At 37.2% G+C, this 21,267-nt stretch overlaps 1 protein-coding gene across 3 annotated transcripts in view; it reads left to right on the plus strand.

The window, feature by feature from the left end:
- LOC100709710 (uncharacterized) overlaps positions 1-2,446 on the plus strand; it is a 32,355-nt gene extending 29,909 nt beyond the window's left edge. Inside the window, exon 7 of one of the 3 annotated variants that reach the window (XM_025902310.1) lies at positions 1,108-2,406. The gene's annotated coding sequence lies outside the window, so the exon portion shown is untranslated. Of the gene's footprint in view, positions 1-1,107 lie in introns of all 3 variants that reach the window. The other 2 variants (XM_025902312.1, XM_005453872.4) reach the window with 2 other exon arrangements.
- The last annotated feature ends 18,821 nt before the right edge of the window (positions 2,447-21,267 follow it).

Here is a 21,267-nt window from a genome sequence, read left to right on the forward strand (position 1 = left end):
CTGGTCTGAAAAGTCCTGTGATTGGCTAAAGTCTCTGGCCTCTCTCTGCAAGCAGAGCTCAGAGGAGGCACATAAGTCTAGTTTCCTGTAAGACCAGTGGAATAACTATCTGCTACAGTGCTTTTAGAACTGGTGTTGGATTTCACCATCATCTTAGCCCCATGATGCTTCTTGTAAATGTGTCCTCTAGAGTGTATACAGTGTCTTAGCCCAGGGCTGCACTCTTCTGGAAAAAAAGTGTGCTGAGAAAACAAGCACTGCACTACTTTAGTCTGCCTTATAAACATTTCTTATTCTAAAAAGCTCCCTGAATTTGAGTGCTGTACTGTAATAGCATACTGCCATTGCTACAATGACATTTATTTAATTTCTTTTTTCCTAGATATTCCATGATTAACTGTGAGTGGTATTATTGCACATTGGAAGCATTTAGAAACCACAGCAACTCAGCTGTTAAGTGGCAGAACACACAACGTTACAGAGCACGGTCACCGAGTGCTGAGGTGCATAATGTGTAAAAGTTGACAACGCTCTGCTGATTCAGCCCAGCGATCTTCATGGCATGGGTTGCCATGGCTGACCAACTGTTGTAGGTCCCAAAAGGTTGATTCTGTTCATCTGGACATAGCATTTTCAGTGGGAGAAACGTTTCAAAACTCATTCAAGTGACTTCTTCAGTCCCAGCTGAGTGCAGGTTTCCCCAACCTTATAAACAGTACATTTGTACAATGACTGATCAACAACCACTGATGAAAGCCCATTGATATATATATATATATATATATATATATATATATATTTATTCCATGATATCCATCTGATATTATGGAATAGCGTATAAACATCAGACACACTTTGTGTGTCATTTCTGCCCTTTTTCAATCTTCTGCGTGTTATTTTAGAGCATTAAATGCCATGAAGTAGTTAGAGTCGGGGATAGAATATCCTCCACTATGTGACCTGAAAATGACACGTAAGGAAAAAAAATTGCATTGTAATAACATGCAAAATGGTTTGTGGATGTTTGCCTGTTATTTGTATTCCGTAACAGCATGATACCAGGGTGGGAAATTCATGCATGTTTATATCTCTCTTTCTATTTTTCAGGCCACGGGCGTCCCTTCTGAAAGTGGCCGTGTGAGATGGCAGCCGTGGTGACACAGTTTTTGTTTTCTTTTGTTTGTTTGTCTTCACCCATGACAGTTCTGGTCTGTATAAAAATGCACTAACCTCAGTTGTTTTTCCTTTATTATAATCCCAATAAATATTTGCATCACAGTAGCACTTGGGTATGGGTAATATACTCTTCTATTCTAAAACACTGTACCGTAGTGAAATTTATTAAGTGAGGCAGAGGCAAAGGACACACAACAGTCATTGCTTTAGTTCATTAGTGAGCATCTGGATGCTGTGCACGCACAAGTTAGGCTCTAAATACAAAATGCAAACTGTATGCACTTTCCAAATGAATTGAGTGATGCGTAGTAATAACAAAATCTCATTGTGCCGGGGTGATAGTGAAATGACGATTATTCAACAGTGCAGTGTCATTTTCGCCAGCGGACCTTCTCATACATAATGCATCCAAATCTTTGCATTTTTCCTTCTTTCTGAGCTACAATGCATATTTCATCAAGTCAGTGAAATATTAAGCACTCTTATGATTTGATATTCTCTTCCAAGAGGGATTTCAGTTTATATATTATCTTCACATCTCTTGCGTCTCCTCCGGGACTAAACTTCAGGGGATGTCTTTATTTGCCATGTTTGTTTACTTGGGAAGATGTTTGATTGGCTAATGCTGAAGTAATGATCAATGAGACAGCCAATCAATTTCAGAGATTATCAAGGCTCAGAGGCCATTGATCCATGAGAGGAGTCGGCTCTGAACGGCAGGTTGGGCCTATTCCAACTCATTTGATTGAAATTAGAGAAGTTCAAACTGTGCAGCCACTCTCCCTCCCTCAGCCCTCAAATTTTATATGTCAGCTGTTATTTAGGTGAAAGAGACTGATGTGTGAAATGTGAAAAGGAAAGATTTATAGGGTGGTAATAAGCTTCTTACTCCCCACTAGCCTATGTTAAAATAAAAAGAGGTGGTAGCTGTTTATCAACAGCTAGCATAATTGCATCAAAGGTTGTTTCACTTTAAACTACTTCTGAAACCTATTTTTTTTCTAAATTGTCACTGAAGTGCTGCACTTTTCACCGTGTGTGGTGTCAGAAAGTCTTTTTGAACTAATGAAAAATTATCACTTTTTTCACTAGCATGTCAAAAGTGATTCTTTGCTGAATAAGAGAGACTGGTAATTCAGTCAATGTGTAAACCTGACTGCTTGTGTTGTTGTTGTGTGCTTGCAATAAATTCTCACCAAAACCAACAGAAACTGTTTTATCCGTTATTCAAATAATAGCTCATATGGGATCCAGCATGCCTTTTACTTTCCTGCTAGGAGTGATATGAGAAATTTGATACTAGATGCATACTAGATGTTTCACTTTGTTCCCAGTCTTTATGTATGTAAACTGAATTGAGCATGGGAACACAATGTAATTGTTTTCTTTGTTGTAAAAGTGCTTTTTTTTTTTTTTTTTTTTTTACACACATAGTAGTTCAGTTAGCTAAAGTTGAGATTTGCTAAAAGGTCTTTTGTGCTGTATTCTCTGGTTCACCATCATCCAATTGCACATATTGTGATCTTTTTTGTAGGATTAATCACATTCATTGGTCAAGCTGATATTAGACTGCTCCCAAACAGTCCCTCATTTATAATTGGTCCACTGGTGTTTGCAGTGTCAGTTTGTACTTTTATCAGCTCATCAGCTGTTGTCAAACTCTGAAAAGGAATTTCAAAATTAAGCATCCTTCCATATTTTATCAAAATCAGATTAGACATGTAGCCAACTTGGCACATCCAAGTTAAAAATTATGCTCTTTAATTAGAGTGCCACCCTCAGGGCAATTACTGTAATATGTTATAACACCAGAACACAGCGCTGATGTATCATCCTTCTAAGCTTCATTAAATTTAGGCCTCTGATATCTGTGATGTCACCTGAGATATTATGCCTGACGGTCGATTAACTCTGCCACTGAGTGGTGGACAATGATCTATTGTGATATTCAGTCTGTTCTTCTGCATATCTTTTGTCACACGTGCGTCATTGCCGCCTCTCTTAAAAAGGAGGTTATGTCATCTGGCCAGAATCAGCTTTTAATACGATTTCAAAAGATGTTGACGTTTGGTTATTGAGAAAAAAAATAAACAGCAATCTGGTCCCAGAATAAATCGCTGACACTTTCTGATTGACCTCATTGTGCCAATTAGATTGCAGACCAATCTCCATAATAAAATCTGTACTTTCTGAGCAAGCACCTGACAAATTGTCTTCCGCCTCAGCAATATCCATTTCATTACTATGTCACTTGGATTTGAATACCAACAAGGCATCTATTGTTTCCCAACTAGAGGTGCCAGAATGGCAGGTGTTCAAATTGACAATATTGGCGCAGGTGCAGCAAGAAACAACAAGAAATAGTGTGATAAAGCAGTTTCACACTCTCTTCTCGAGTCTGAGCTGGTTCTTAAATAGCACTAAAAGGGATAAGAATGTCTTCATTGTTCTTTAAATACATAATTGCACATTTCTCTGTTTTCATGTTTTCTTCTCTTTTGTATTGGTAGAAGAAATAGCCAGATTCTTTAGTTAAAGAAAAATGGATCAGTTAACAGCAGTCTGTGTTCATCATCATTCATAAGAACACCCCCAACCTAAAAACAGAAAATAAGTAAGTAAAGTTTATTTAAACAGCGCTTTTTACAAAGATAAAAGTCTTAAAGTTGTGTATAACAATTAAAAAACAGTATCAATAGAGAGCCATGTATTATAATGTTATTGTTGGCCATAGTAGAGATATTTAAACTTTATTTCTACTTTACAACTTCTAGAAGAAGCTCAGTTATAACGTTTTCTCCTTGAAGTTTTACTTATACCACCTTTACTATTGTTGAATTCTTCTATTGATTTCAATTCAAACTTGTTTGCTTCTTCTGTGGTGATTCATAGCGCAGACACAACCCAAATTGCTTCTTATAGCTATGTAACCATGAGGGTACATGAATATTGAGGTTTTTCACATGATATCATGTGAGAGTTATCTTCCGTTTGGACATGATAGCACCATTGTTTGCTTGGGAATGGTGTATTTCCTGAATGGTTGGCAGTGATTCCTGATCGTTCTTGCTGGGTAAAAGTTTCTGCACTAAAAAACCTCCTAATGATTGTTGTGGCTTCTAACTGATTGCCATCTTTGCCTAGAGGTTTTCAGGTTTGCCTGCAGATGCTCAGTAACTGGAAGTGTGACACTCCAGAAATGGAGATGTTTGTCTTCAAAGACAAAGTTGTACCAGACTGGTGCAGCTAACATATTTCAAAAGGCTCAACTTTGTCTTTGAAGGTAAATCTCTCCATTCCAGTTTGTGTTGCATTTTTCACAATTTTACCACAGGTCTTAGAGTAGCTGGTGAGCTTTGACAGACAAGTCCGTCACTTCCTTTCAAAAAACATCTGCAGCAATATGCTATGGACCAAAGCAATCATAACAACATTTTGCCAACTATAGTTGAGGAATACACATTGCCAGGGGGTTACTGACTGGTCTGTAAGCCTATGTGACTGAGACTTCAGCAATCGATTATTCAGCAACTGCCATCAGCTTCCAGCAACCAGTCAAAACTGGTCAGGGAATACTTATTTTTCCCTCATGACCTGTTGTTGCCAGATGGTTATGGACCGGTCACTAGGTTGTTGTGACTGGGGCTTTATCCACTTGATCCTACCTTGTCATCAAGATGTCACATGTTTAGTGGTCAATATACATGACACCCTACATAGTCTATAGTTAGTACTAGCAAGTGAAGCAACAGGTAATTTGTTCGTATCTGTATAATATAGTAGAAAATAAAAAAAAACCCCAACAACTTTTCTTTAGTGCTGGCTTTTATGCTTTCCTTAGTTTTACATTTTTAACTATGCAATAAATTCTTGTTGAAATTTAAATCATATTTACCTGCGAAAATTACAACAAAGCTTCAAGAGATCTTTGTGCTACTCATCACCCACTTAAGCAGCTTCTCATAATGTTACAAAACGACTTATCTTGACAGACAAAATTTTTCTGTCAGAAGCCGGGTCAATTCAGAGCAAGAGCAAATTCATAGTTGTGTGAAAAGCTGGCCTTCACTCGTGGTATTTAGCACATTTCTTCCGTTACACAACACAGCGAAGTCAAAGAGATTATAAAAGAGAGACATGGCATTCAAAGACATGTTGATCCTAGCCCCTAGTTACTGCTATTCAACCACAGAAACGGCTTTCTGATGTCACTCATTGGCTTGTGGACTACGGTTTTACAGCCTGGAGTTTTCATTTGGCCATCGTCAGTTTGTGATTTTTGAATGCAACATGTGGATGATAAATCTGAAGGAGAATCTGAGGACACGATGCAAGCCCACTGCACAGGGAGTTTTTAGTCACAAGGCAGCCGTGCTTTAGGGGTCGTCCCCACAGGAAACCATCTGTCTGTCCCGCATTGCTGGCAGTCCAGGCTCTAATTGGCCTCTAATGTATTTAATGCCCCTTTATATGTCAATCACTTGTATTCTTTGTTTCATTGGCAGTGAAAACTTAAACTCGAAAACCACTCTTTTCATGTTCCCAGTAATATTTTGGCTGCTGTTGTTTGAAGCCACTGAACGTAACTGATCACCTGAGAGTTACTTCCTGGTTGAACATCCCTTTAAAGCGTTCTTCTTTACATCACACTGTGTTAAGGACAAACTGGAACAAGTGATTGGGGCCATAAATATACTGGGAAAATATTCACTGGGTTTAATAAATAAAGTGAGAAGCAGAGTAGAAGTAGCACAATGCTTATTAATTATAATGCACATTTTTTTTAGGTACCTGGGCATTACCTTAATTTCTGAGAATTAAAAACATTATTTTTCTTTTACATGCTTTCTTAAGATGCGCAGCATTTTCCTTCCTGTCCTCAAAGTTCCTGTGCTGTCAGATGCTATAGTATGCAATGGATATCGCTTCATAAAATGTTGATAGGTAAATAAATTTCATTCACACCACATGGACTGCTAAAATATTAAAATACTGGCACAAAAGTGATTTCTGAACAAGAGGGGACATGACAGAACAGAAAGACTGAGAGTAGTGTTAACTGGCCTAGCTTGAAATTTTTTTTCTGACAACAGTTTGGGTCATTTTTCTGTCTGAAAGGTCTGTAAGACTTTGTAATAGTGTTTATTGGTCTGAAATGTAATTTTTCAAGGCTAGCAGCTGAATTGTACAGGTCCCGCTGTGGCAATTTCTCACTGCTGCTGCACTGGAGGACACCATTTTTGTTCTTTTTTTTTATATACTTGTAAATAATTTGCTAACAAGTACATGATTAAGGTTCCTAACATGCTGTTCTCATATTTTGCAACAGCGCAGTACAAGTCTGATAAATAGTTCTGATGCTTATTTTCTGTTAATGAATAAAGCGTACAATGGCAAAATAATGCGTCACCTTTGTATTTCTGTCACTTGAGGACCTAGTTGACTTGCAATGTAGTGGCACTTCGTTCTTTTGAGAGTATAATTTGCAGAGGCACTCACAGCTGGAAAGCATGTAACTGCCTCAGAGCTCATTTTCACTTTTGTTTCTGAATACACATTGCATAATTATCACTTCAGTTATGTGTTAATATATGTTGAATGACAAGTTCTTTATTGAATACTTGGATTAGAAAAAAGTAAAGTCTTTTATAAATGATTACAGCAAGTGCCTTTGATCAGCCGTGTGGTTCAGTAGTGACAAATTGACTGATTTGTGTGATGGAGACACTGAGCTGGAGATGTTGCTGATGAGATGCTGGATGCTGGCAAGAATTATTTAGAGCCTTGAAACCTTGGCAGCAATTAACAGCATTTGTCATCTCATATGTTGAGATTAAAAACCCACCAAGCACCAGACATCCATCCATGGACATTTTCTGGACTAAATCTGGTTGGCCAGTCATGGCAGCCTTTCATAAGCCCCAAAATATGTCAGTGTGACAAAAGTGTGCAAAGTGAAATGGTGTCTTCTCAGATCATTTAATAGACATCTAAAATATTTATTATACCCACTGAGCAGTCTAATTGTAAAGTCTAAAGTCTAAAGGCATATGCAAAGCTACCTATGCTAAAATCAGTTAGTGTTGTTTTAACAGTTATATCTTTAAATATAAATGCAAGCATTGGGAATGCATCTTGTATTTGGTGTTTGTATACTAAACCTCCTAACTGAATAAACCACTGTATTATGTGTTATATGAATGTGACAGTTCATAGGCCTATATAAATGAACTTTAATGTAGTGATACAATATGAAGCAGGAACATATTTTTGTGAATAAACAGTCCTGTGCAAAAGTTTTGAGCCACCCTTTTTTATATATACTTTGTTAGGAATATGTGAAGTTGGTGAGGCAATTTAGTGAAAGAAATCACTACATGTAAATACATGGAAATAAAGTATACAATGAATACAATTGATTAATGCACTGTCATGTTAAAAATGAATCTGTTGCCAATCTAACAGTTTCCAGATGGTATTATATGATGGATCAAAATCTGACGGTACTTTTTTATGTTTATTATTTCATCGATCCGCATGACTGAGCCTCCATCATGTTTCTGGAAATATATCTGATCTAACAAACTGTTGCCATGTGTAGCAACATAGAAAGGTGTTACGCCTGTGTGTGAACTCTTAAAGTACGAACACTCACAGCTGTACCTCTGTCCTGACCTCCTCCACTCATATTTGACCCAGAAATTTGGGTTCATCACACCATAAGAATGGCTTCTTGACAGCCACCCTTCCGCTAAGACCATTTCTTCAGGCTTTGGCGAACAGTTGACAGATTGACTGAAAGGTGGGGGGCAGCTTTTAGGTCCTGTGTCAGGTCTATGTTATATTGTTTTTTAACCCTGTTTCTTAAAGACATGACTTTCAGATGCTCTTCAAGTGCTGTAGATAGTATTTAAGGCCAGCCACTTTTGTCCTCCACTTGTCTGGTTTCCTTAAACGTTTTAAGGACACAATGAGATGTGCCAAGTTTCATTTGGTGTAAAAATACTATTTTAAAAATATCAATCTGTGACTGTTATTTTTGATCAATTCAATAAAAAAGGTAACAAATAATGTATCTTTGTGACTGGCTGCAAGTAATACAGTGTCGAAAGATATGATTTAAAATTGGTTCTTTGCTATCTAACTATAGTCTATTATTTGTAGACACAACAATGGTTTGTTGAAAAAACAAAAAAGTTCCTCTGAAAACAGTCTGGAATAAGGACTGCACTGTAAGTGAGTGGAAAAGCAGTCAGTGTCTGAAGAACAACTTTGAAACACCTGCAGAAAGTCTTATCTGAAGTCTTAACTATTGCTGAAGACCACTCCGGTTTGATTTGTGAAATAGAAATAAATGAGGGCTCAAAACTTTTATACAGACCTGTTTATAAATTGCAAGAACATGTTTTTTTTTTTTTTTTTTGGTAATTCAAAAAAAGGGCCTATGTAAACTGAATAGATGTTGTGTGGTCAGATGTGGCCATCTGATGACAAAAAGATCTTATATAATTTCATCAAAAAGGAAAAACAAATTAAAAACTAACAGATTAATATTGATATTAACTGAGTGGCATAAAAGTAGGACAGTCAACAGGACATACATGCCTAGCTTTGGCTTGTCTAACCCAGAATCTGTCTGGCCCAATCTTAAATTAATCAATAAATGACTTCCTTGGTTGAATCACTGTCAATCTCAGGACATTTGCAAATGATGCCATTGGGCTATTTAATATTATTTCAGGTTAAAATTAGCATATAGCTTCACATATCTATGCAATTAAGAAACTCTGTTCAAATTATTTTAGTTTAATGTGAGGACTTCAGATGTGCATATTATATATTCACAGTTGTTCTTGTGTCACTGCATATACAGTTAAGCCCATAATTATTCATACCCCTGGCAAATTTTGACTTAAAGTTATTTTTATTCAACTAGCAAGTTATTTTTTGACTGGAAATGACACAGGCGTCTCACAAAAGACAATAAGATGATGTACAAGACGCATCATTGTGGAAAAAAATATTTCTCAGCTTTTGTCTGTGAAGGTTCTCAGTCATCCAGGTCATCGTAGTCTAAGTAGCTTGGAAAGAGAAGCGGAAAGAGAATTTCTCAGCTTTTATTTACATTTGAGCAAAAAGTATCATGTCCAGAATTATTCATACCCTTTACAAACTGTCACAGTCTCTGGGAAAATCCAAAGTTCCATACCATTCCAAATAGTCAAAGCTGTTCTAAAGCATCCTAATTAGCCTGATTAATTGGAAATAGCTGTTTTACTCAACTCAACAGGTGAAAAACAGCAGCTCTCTGCAGGTGGTCTGTGGACATTCATGGCTAAGACAAAGGAACTCAGTGAGGACCTGCAGCTGTGCATTGTGGCTGCTCACAAGTGAGGAATGGGCTACAAGGCCATATCCAAATGTTCCAGTGGCTACAGTGCAAAGTATTATTAAAAAATACAAGATGTTCCGCACTGTGGAAAATCTCAGAGGACGTTGTCGGGAGCCAAAAGTGAAACCTGTGCTGGCCAGGAGAATAGTGAGAGAGGTGAAAAAGAATCCAAGGATCACCACCAAGGCCATTCTGGTGAATCTGGGCTCTGCTGGTGGCAATGGCTCAAGGCAGACAGTCCAACGGACACTGTTGGGTTCCACGGATGCAGACCAAGGAAAACGCCACTTCTCCAGGCACTTCTAAGGCATGCAAAAGCTCATTTGGCCTTTGCAAATGCTCATCTGGACAAAGAAGAAGATTTCTGGTCTTCAGTGTTATGGTCAGATGAAACAAAAATTGAATTATTTGGTCACAATGATGTTGCCTTCATTTGGCATAAAAATGGAGAAGCCTTCAACCCAAAGAACACCATCCCCACTGTCAAACATGGTGGTGGGAACCTAATGCTTTGGGGGTGTTTTTTAGCCAATGGACCATGGAACCTAATCACAGTAAACAGCACCATGAAAAAAGAGCAATACATGAAGATTCTCAACAACAACATCAGGCAGTCTGCAGAAAAACTTGGCCTTGGGAACCAGTGGACATTTTAGCACGACAATGACCCAAAACATACAGCAAAAGTGGTGAAGAAATGGTTAGCAGACAACAACATTAACGTTTTGCAGTGGCCTAGCCAGAGTCCTGACTTGAATCCAATTGAGAATCTGTGGAGGGAGCTAAAGATCAGGGTGATGGCAAGACGACCCTCCAACCTGAAAGATTTGGAGCTCATTGCTAAAGATGAATGGGCAAAAATGCCTGTGGAGACATGCAAAAAGCTGGTCTGCAATTATAGGAAGCGTTTGATTGCTGTAATAGCCAATAAAGGCTTTTCTATTGATTATTGAGAAGGGTATGAATAATTCTGGACATGATACTTTTTGCTAAAATATAAATAAAACCTGAGAAATATTTTTTTCCACAATGATGCCTCTTGTACATCGTCTTATTATCTTTGGGGAGACACCTGTGTCATTTCTGCTCAAAAAAGAACTTGCTTGTTGAACAAAAGTAACTTTAGGTCAAAATTTGGCAGGGGTATGAATAATTATGGGCTTAACTGTATATAGTCCACTTGCACAAGGTCTGATGAGTTTGGTCCAGGCTCTGATGACACTGGTGAACAAGTGATGAACCAAATGATAGAGAGGACATCCCTTTGTTTTTTAACCAAATTTAGATCTAAAGAAATTTCTTTTTCAAGGTGTTTCTTCAACAACCTGAAAAAATTCTCTCTGAAAAGTTAGTGCTGTGCGGAAAGGCTTTGAACAGTTATAGAGTTGAGCTTTTAAAAAAAATCGAATTCACAGTTGAATGTACACCATTTACTACAGGCCACTTTTTGTACAATACTCACTCTGAAGGGCGTAACACACCAACCAGGCCTTTGGATTGCACATGCAAGGACTGTAAATTTTAGCTATATCGATTAACACCAAAGAGAACATCAACATGAAGACATTATTACTCATGGTCAAAAATAAAAGACAGCTAAACCTCCAGAAAAGATTTTGTTTTCTGAGTTACAATCATTTTGAATTACAATGACTCAATATGAAATCTCAAGGGCATCATTTCAAATTTGTGAGCATATTGTGCCCGCAGAAGATCAACATCCCTCTTTGACGAGCTGTGAGAATGATGACTCATTGAGAAATGAAGACAGAACACACAACAGCAGAACAATATGAACACAGAAGAAAAAAGAGAAACTGTAGCAGAAGACTGAAAGAAAGATAGCATTGTAGGAATATCCCTCCAGTCCCTCATTCTTTGCCTGTGCTGCCAGCTAGTTCTTACAGTAGAGGTGTTTGGGTGTCTTAAAATTAAGTAGCACACTGTATCTATAGATTACCTTTTGAGGGCAGTGCCTTATAAAGCTTGGCATTTCCAGCACCGGCTTCTACCATCTCAGTGAACTTTATAAATTTTTTTAAGGCTTTTCCCTGAAAGAGGATGCAACTGATGAGATGAAAGAAACGTCAGCATTTTAGTTACAAGAGTGACCTGGTCGCATTTCTCTTCTCCACAGCTATTCAGAATGTGGTGTGAGTGAGTTTTTCCATTGTCTGTGTGCCTCTGAGGCCTGATAAGAAGTGTGAGACACGAGAGAACCTTTATTCATGAGTCGTCAGCATCCTACCTCGCAAACAAGTGCAGCGGGGTGACGGGTTAGAGGCGGAGGAGGGGTGGGGGCTTGGGGCTGCGGAAGGGAATAAGTGCAGAACATAAGAGCATAAAAAGCATTCAATTAAGACATGAACTGCAGGGTTCATTAAGCATGAGCAAGCCAGTGAAAATGACCATCCATCAAGAGAGAGTGCCGTGGCAGTGCTGGGAAGCCTATGCAGGCATGCGCACGTACGGCATCTACAATTGCTATGGGGGGGGAAAAATACTCAGTTTTGATCATTTAAAGAAGAATGTAAACTATTAGAGCACATTCTATTGCTGGTTTTAACTGTCGCAGGTTATATATTGACCTTAATGAAATGCTGTGGCTCTGCTCCACTAAGGGATATGTTTGCTGAAGAAATTAATAGTTAAAACAGTCTGTTTGCTCTTTTATTTCATCTGATTTAACAGCAAATGAAAGTGCTGCCGAGAGATAAGTGAGTACGTGAGGAAATGTTGGCTTTTATGCAGGTATCCACATTAACAACTCAATATGGAAGTTTTAAAGAGGTTATAAACGGGGCTCTCAGAGAGTAGAAACAAAAGCTCCAAAGATCTATATATCCATTTCCAGTCACCTAATTGCATTATTGCATACAGAGCGTTGAAACAAGCTGGCCTGAGGACACAAAAAACACATCGTGAGATGGAAAATAAAATACATCGCCAAAGACGTCACACTAAAAATGACATTTGTGCAGGTTTATTCTGAAAAAAGTAAAGCAATGTGAACCACTTAGCGTATGTTTCAGTTGGATACATGTCTTTCTGTGAGGCTTTAAGAGGTCATGTCAACACTTGTGTCTCGCTTCCTTCTTTAGCACCTAAGGGTGCACATGCACACATCTGAAAGACTGTGACAAGCTGTCTGCCATTACTTAATCCACCCATGCCTTTCACTTGCATGCTTGCTCGTGGTGAAAACCAGAACATATGGGCACATATGGTGCAGGCAGGTATGGTTAGCAGAGATACAAATCACAGAAGACCAGGGTTAATAGCTGAATGGATGTTCTGTTCTCTCGAGGAAATGTGATTCAGTACAACTTGTCATATGCTTCTTTAAAAGGGCTAAAGGCTTTTTAGCCATAGTAAGCCACCAAACAGCTGTTTGTAAGTGGCCTTGCCATCAAACTCTCAACGACATGCTTTCTGTGTTTGAATGTACTTGGTGTTCATTCAGTAATCTGGCACCATAGACCAGGCCCTTCACTCTGAAGAGTTTGATTATAACAAAAGACGACAGCAACTGCATTTAGTTGCTTATACTTAGAATAGTGTTCTAGTGTTAGTTAGAGAACCTCTGCACCCCAACAAGACAACAAATATCTGACTCTAACGCAGGTCGATTAAAATGTCTGCATGGTGCCAAAGTGCATCTGTATTTAAAAGTGCATCCACAAGCAAGTCTTAAGTGTGTTTCTGTGCATTTGTGCCATACCGCTGTGTGCTCAGTAGGAGAAAAAATGCCCGTTTTCAAAAGAAATCAACCGTTGAGTGCTCTGAGAATAATTAAAATGAATTTGCCTTAGATGAAGCCTTCACTTTCCATTACTTCCCTCAGTCTAAGTCAGGGATCATGTGGCTTTTAACAAATACAGAAATCCTGCACTCTTGCTTAGTAAAATCCTACTTAATATGCAATGCAGGGCAAGAGGTAAAACGTCTGGAGCCAAACAACTCTGAACCTGTTTGAATGTAGATGAATACTAATAGTTTGATTTCTGTGGCAATGAGGCAGTGCCTATAGCAGGTTTTGTTTATACAGACAAAAAGTATAACTTTATTGTTGGCTTAAGTCTTTTTATGGGATCTGGATCCTCCATGAATCCATTTATCCATCCATCCATCCATCCAATGGAACTAGCTCTTTAAAAAGATTATGCAGGTTTCTAATCAGAAGCTACTTGATAATAATTGATGGTTTCACTGATTCATTAGCCCTTAGCCAGAAAAAAAGCCTTCATTCAGGCTTTGGTTGGGATGACAAACAGCAGACTCTCAGCTCTTATTAGCACATTATGGTTAATTCCTGCTTTTTACTTTTTTTATTGATTTAAATATACTCTGATGTGTCAGCTACAGTGAGTCTGTTAACAGTGTTAATTCCCTCTGCCACTCTGGTCCTTTGTAACACAATGAAAGGTGTATGGAAATGAAATGGTTTTGCTACTACTGTTTTGAACTCTGCTCTGAACAGATGGGATTATTGATAAATGTTCTAAATTGAAAAGCGGAATCAGGAAATCAGTGGTTACCCAGTGTTTTAAATCCTTCTGTGTTTGTATTTTAATTGGTTAGCAGATTTAATGATGAAAGACTGCAATTTAATGGCTAAGTTTGGCAACTGGGAAGCTCAGACAAAGCAATTACAATTCTCAAAATGTCATAGTTTTGTATGTAGATGCATAAGACGAAAAATGTATTAGAAACTCTGCTGTCTCACTCGAGGAGTGCTTCACAAAGAAGGCACACCTTGGGTACCACCTGCCTCAATTGTAGTCATATATCACTTCAAGCAAAAACCAACAATCCCAAAAGGGTCTGTTTCCACAGACTAAATATCCCCAGAGGGAGTGTGAAGAGTGCACAAGAGCTGTCTTTTCTTTTCTCACCTAGCAGTTTCTAATGCACATTCACCTTCTACTGAATTTGAGTACGGATAGGGAGAAAGCACAGGGGAGCAACACAAAACCCAAAGGGCTCTGAAATTATTTACAAAAGAAAAGCAGTCCAAATACTTCACTTATACATTATCTATTTACAAAACATCATTATTAATGGAAGAGTAAACAACATTAAAAACTCTATAAAGGCTTTCCTTGCATTTACTCAACATTTACTCGTTGAGGCGTTGACGTGAGATTAGTTTTGATGCCACATTTCATTTTAATGCTGTGGGAAAAGTTATTAAATATTCAAACTGTCATAATTACAAACAGTAGCTCAAACTCAAAGCTTGAAGCTTTCATTTGATCAAGCTTGGGAGTCCTTGACCTTCGTTCTCAGCAAATATCTTGTTAATCAAAGGGAAGTCATACATCAGTGTAGGCAGAAAAGGGGAAACATAACAAAGCAAAGTCCCTCAAAAGGGCTGTAGTACAGTTCATTAGACAATGACATATTAAGAGAAAAATCTTCAATGTGCTGTAATAGTGTTTAAAGTCGGTTATTAGCTCATTTATTGCAATTCTAACAGTTGGAGGGGAGGTAAACAAGATCAGAGTGTCATGAGTTTAAATAACACTCCCAGTCATCCCAAAGGTAATTACACAGAGGTCAATGAGCAAAGGATGACCCTAAAAAAATAAATGGCCATCAGCGATCAATATTTCACGCTTACACACAGAATCGGCCCCAAACACATACACGCACTTGAACATGCTGTCCCTCCCAGGCAACGTGTGGCTAATCTGAACACTCCTCCGGTCTGCTCAAACAGAATGCGGAGCCCAAATTACATTTTAATGGCCTTTCTCTCTTATTAGCACCGTGGCATCTTTGCATGCACGAGAACAAGATTAAGCTTTCAACCTTTCGTATCCCTGTGTGGTTTTACCTAGTGTGATCAAAGCTTCCACCCACAGTGCAATTACAAACATGATCATATACATTTCTATTACACATTAAGCTAGAGTTAAATGGTTAAAAATATCAGACCTAAAGAATTTGTGTAGTTAGCACTGCATTCTCTCATATTTCTCTTTTTCATTAATAATTAACAGAAGGAAACAAAATTGACACTCAACTAATACATGAAAAAGAATGCCTTAATGTACTTGTTGTTGGCATTAATCACAATCAACTTAATATACTTCATTTTTGTACATAAAAAATCTGTTACTTCAAGCTAGTATGCAACAATAAAACAACTCCCACAAATTTTCACAAGGTTTAGTTTATATTATTTTTCTTAGAGTAAGGAAAAACATAGGCCAGTAGTCCATAAATCTTTTGTGGTTCATCATCTGCGCTACATTATTTTAATCAGTCAGTAATAAAAAAAAAAACCCTCCAGAAGATCTGCCACAACTAAATGCCAAACTTAGTTTACCTGTACAACATTATTTTCTAGTAAACAATATGGTTTTAAATCAGTTGGTGTTGATAATATTCATTTGGTTTAAGTAATGAAGTTCATGCAGGTTTCAGTTGAATATTAATTGTTGTCTATTTGATATATGAATACAAATTCCTTCCAGTACCAGTTTTAAATGCTACAAACTCACTACTTTTTCAGTTTTCATTGAAGAAGGAGGCAATCTGTCCTATTAACAAAAAGTTAATATTGATATTTCTACTCATTGTAACAACAATAATGTAATGTTCCTAGCAAAAAATACGTCAATCAGTTCCTTTTAAAACTGCATCTCTTTTTTTTTGTTAATCATGAATACTTCACAAATCACAAAATTTTACAACCTATTTCACTAGATGATAAACCTGCATAAATCTTAATCATAAAAATAACTTTCCTTACAATCTATAGCGCAAAAATTAGTGTCAGTGCATTGCTCAAAAGATGGCTTTTTATGCATATTTTACAAGCACACATTGTACAAACATCCATTTAATACTGCTGTGACATTTGTATTGCAAAGCAGCTCCAGTTGCATTTACACATTTTGAAGAAAGTTCTATACATTTTCAATTTACAGGCTGCATATAAAAGATAAACTTCCTGGTCAAAAATGTAAAGTAAACACAAAAACGGAGAATGTTGGGCAGAGAGACACGGAGATATTACCAAGTAACACAGACGAACCCACGAAGAGCAGAGGTAGACACACACTATAAATACACCCAAGGTAATCAGGAAATGACACGCAGCTGAACCTAATGGGCATGACGAGACATAGACCTTCAAAGTAAAACAGGAAATTCACAAACTGTTTTACAAACACAAACTCAGGGACACGAACAGAGCACTGGGGCAGAACACAAGTAGGAATAACAAAACTGTGGTAGGACTTGACTTAAGCGGCCAAAGAAGTGCAGGAGACAGATACTGTCCAGTGTAGCGAGTGATTTATTATGTTGTGACCAAACAATATTTACAAAAAATAAATAAGAAACTCAACTCCATAATTAACTCAGTTCAAATAAACATAACTGAACTTAAATCAACAGAAATTAAGGTCAATCTGCACACAGCTACACCTGCGTTCATCTGCTTAAATAGTCCAGTCACCCCTGGACTATTCAATTAGGTAGGTGAGACAAACATCTCAATACTCAAACCTGTACTGCTACTCCTTCCTAGCAATAAACCTCTGCATTGTATAGTTGATACATATTACAACGAATTCATTTCTCCATAAACACACTCTAAAATCAACTTTATGAAATTACAAAGATTCTCCCCCTTCTTCACCTGGGGAGAATCTGACAGATTAACCAGGAAACTATAAATACAGGAAGTAAAACCATATTTCCTAGTTCAAACTACACAGATTAACAGTTAAAATAAATAACATGTTAACTTAACAAACTTGTCAGAATTGATTTAAACCAAGATGTTATATTATATATTCTGTAAAAGTGCAAAACATAAACAAACCTGGGATAGTAGATGTTTGCCTATTGCAGATTACATATGAAATATGGTTAAATCAAAACAAGAATGTTAACTAAGAATATGGAAAAATGGTGTTCTCACCCACTTTGTCGCAAAAACACTACATACAAGAACAAAAATCCTAAGAACAAGAAAACAAGAACTAATCCAAAACATAAGGTAATACTAATACTAAACACAAAATGCTGGGTCTAATGACCCAGGACCATGACACCACAATCCATGAGGGGACAAACGTCTGGTTCAAAAAATGATTCTATGTTTATATACAATAAAAGGACCTGCTTATCTCTGACTAATAAGTTTATGGCTTTGACCACTAGTTTCAGCTGTTATAGAACAGTTTGCAATTTTTGAATTTATGGTGCAATTTAGACTACTAAAGCAGGGTATGCTCAATAAGTGTGCAGTATCCTCAGTTTCTCAGTCAGATACACTCCTTGCTTGTCACTTGAAGTTTAAAAACAGAAGTCCACAAAAAAATCTTTTATACACAGTCCATGTTTCATATCATTGCACACACAGTAACAGCTGAAGAGCATCAGCTTGTAAGCAAACAGGCATAATTCTCCACAGTAGAAGTTGCTGTATATATCCAGCCTCTCTTTCACTACCTGCATGTATTGCGTTCTGTGTTCTCTGAATGCACTTTCAACAAAGTGTTTGACTGAAAACATGCCGGTCTAAATTGAATTCGCTAGTACAAAGCAATAACAGCATATTAATTTAATCATTCAAAGATTAATGCATACAAGATAAGTGGTCTTCGTTGTCTAGACCTCATCCATTATTTTCATATTTGGTGACATCTTTTTATGCATTATTACCTTCCTGCTTGACACTGGGAATATGTTACTTGAAAAATAAAAGTCATACTGACTGTAAAGCTCAACTGTACGTGGGACTGTACTTTTAAATGGCTCAACTGAATCAGGATCCTAGTGAACACCTTGAAGAGAAATAAAAAACCCCCAAAGAGTTTTGCAGATCACTAACTTAGTTTTCATTTGTAAGACTAACTCCCTTGCATACATGTGAAACCTTACATGGGGTTGCATGCACTGGGTTGTTTTGAAATATTAACACTGTGATTCACCAAAACCATTACATTTCAACTTTTGCATGCAGTAGCTTGATCAAAATTGATTTCATGTAGCGAGTTAGCTTCCCTTGAAGGCTTTGGCTTTCTAAGACATGATACTAAATAGTCCTTCACAGCGAGCTGCTTTTGATAATCCGTAACATTTTTACGGTGTACTGGGAAATGGTGAAATCTGAGATGAGCCAAAAATGGTTTGTGGTTAGATGGTGATTTCAATTCCCAGTCTCACATCTGTGCTTATTTTTATTTTCCTTTATTTTTATTTTTTTTGTTTTTCAAAATCATCCCCCAGTAATCTGCTGTTCAAAGGGTAAATGCACTAAGTAACATTAGGAGTACTTTTAAAACACACACAGTTGCACACAAGCACACACTTAAGCTCTCACACCACTTGTTGTTCCAATACCTTGCTAAGCCCTTTGGTTTCCACTGTGTTTGGCATTAACTCACCCGAGTGTGTGATAAACATGATCAGAGATTTCAAGCCCACCACAAAGTCAGCACTACTTTAAAGTTGAATGTCCTAATTTTTTTTTTAAGTTTTGGATTAAAAACATTCATCAAAGGTTTAACTTTTTAGAACTTTTTGGAAAGTTTCACAATATTAACTGTCACTGAGAATTACTGTAAAGGTTTGCTTCAGCTCTGCAGAAGAACAGAAAAAGAAAAAAAAAACATTAAGTGGGTAGCACTTTATGGAAAGGATCCAGGAATTATCATAAATTTATAAATGACACGCATGAAGGAGCATTAATTAATTCATGCACAGCCTTATAATCTGACAGTAACATACATTAATTAACATTATCTAATGTCTGTTTTAATGCAAAATCAATACATTCATTTACAGTCTAGTCTGCAGTTAATGAGCTCAAAAACTGACCAGTAATGGTAATAAATGTGTGTTTGGTGAGATATCAAATGATTAACTAAGCATAATTTTATCATGTTGTGGGCCTTCATAGAAAAAGGTTCAATGCTGGAGAGGAGAGCTTTCCTGGTCATCATGAATGCTTTTTCAAGGACAAACGAGCACACAATATTAATGTTTTATTCATACGGCACAAAGGTAGACCAAATGTGCTCTACACAAACTGCATAAATATAATTAAATAACAGGTTAAGGTTGTTGAATCAATAGTTGCTCTAAATTCCTGTTTCCATGAAATTAACGTGACTATGGCCTTCAGACTTTTCAATACAAGTGAGTCAGATACTGAGGGAAAGAAGAAGAGAATGGATCAGGGAGACAAAAACAGCCTGACTGAAGGTCTCGGATCCACAGGGAGATACTAGTGTTGATTAAGAGACTAATAAGGTACAAGCAAACACACACACACACACACACACACACACACACACACACACACACAGAGGAGAGCCATATAGCTATAAATTAGTTAGACTGAGGACCTGAAGAGGTGATGTGATGCTCTTTAACATTAATAAATAAAAAATGCTTAATAGTTTCAGAACATTGATTTATATATTTTGTAATAAAAGGCACATTTTCCTTTACCTCGCAGCTGCCTACAGCTGCCTGTTAAGACCATCCTAATTCCAAAAAATGGGACTTGACTTAACACACAAATACAAACACAATGCAACAATTTGTAGATGTCACAAGCCCCATTTTATTTACAACAACACAACAAAAAATTGTATTCTCGTGAAAAATTTGAACTTGATGGCAGCTAAACATCTCAAAAAAGTTAGGACGGGGCAACAAAAGGCTGGAAAAGTCAGTGGTACTGAGTGATTGGGTGATTGGGCATATAAAGAGCATCTTAGAGAGGCAGAGGAGTTTCTCAGAAGTAAAAGAAAAGTTAGAGGAATACCAATCAGTCAAAAAGAACTGTTCTCTTTATTCTAAGTCATTAAATAAAACTGCTAAACACTAAATGTTATGGTTAGTCTGCTTCCTCTTTTCTTTCGGCTGCTCCCTGTAGGGGTCATAAAAATCCACAGAGACTCCTGTCTGACCTCATCTGTCAGCATGTCCATCACCAAAGCAAACAAGAAGGGGCTCAGAGTGGTTCCCTGATGTAATCCCACCCCTACTTTGAATCCATTTGTCCCACACCTTACTGCTGTCTCGCTGTCCTCATGTCTTGCACCTACCTTATATACTTCTCTGCTCATGTTTGGTTTTGCCTCAAAGGTATACCTTTCTTCCCGAATTATTACCCACAGTTTGTGGCCTCTTTTTACCCAATTGCATAAAGTTCAATTACTGCGCTATAACCACTGTTGATACAAGATAATCACTTAGATATTTATTATTTTATGTGTTTAAATAAAGTTAAGTGTTAATAACTTGCAGGTTCCGTATTATTACCACCTTTTATCCACTTTGTCATTCTCCTATTACAAAATTATAACTGAGCTACAATAGAAAGTGTCACTTTTAACAGTATAGTTTTGGCCAGACCCACAAACTGCAGAAGAACACACTGATATAGATAATAATGTGAATGCCTTAGCTGTTGCATTAAATAATGAAATGTTGTTGCATTCATGCGAGATGCCATGCATGAGTTACTGCTAATGCAAGTACATTCCTAATAATTCATGTGTTATTAAATTAATTATTTATTTGTTTTATTTAATTATTTGATTTTTTGAATATGAAGTAATGTATAAATTCATTATAACTTCTTTCCTTAGTATAATGTGAGGTTAGCATAAACCATTTAAGCAAGTAATGTGTAAAATGTAAATTAAATTATGAATGTAAAT

This window comes from Oreochromis niloticus, linkage group LG22 (genome assembly GCF_001858045.2).
Source record: "Oreochromis niloticus isolate F11D_XX linkage group LG22, O_niloticus_UMD_NMBU, whole genome shotgun sequence".
Lineage (NCBI taxonomy): Eukaryota > Metazoa > Chordata > Actinopteri > Cichliformes > Cichlidae > Oreochromis > Oreochromis niloticus.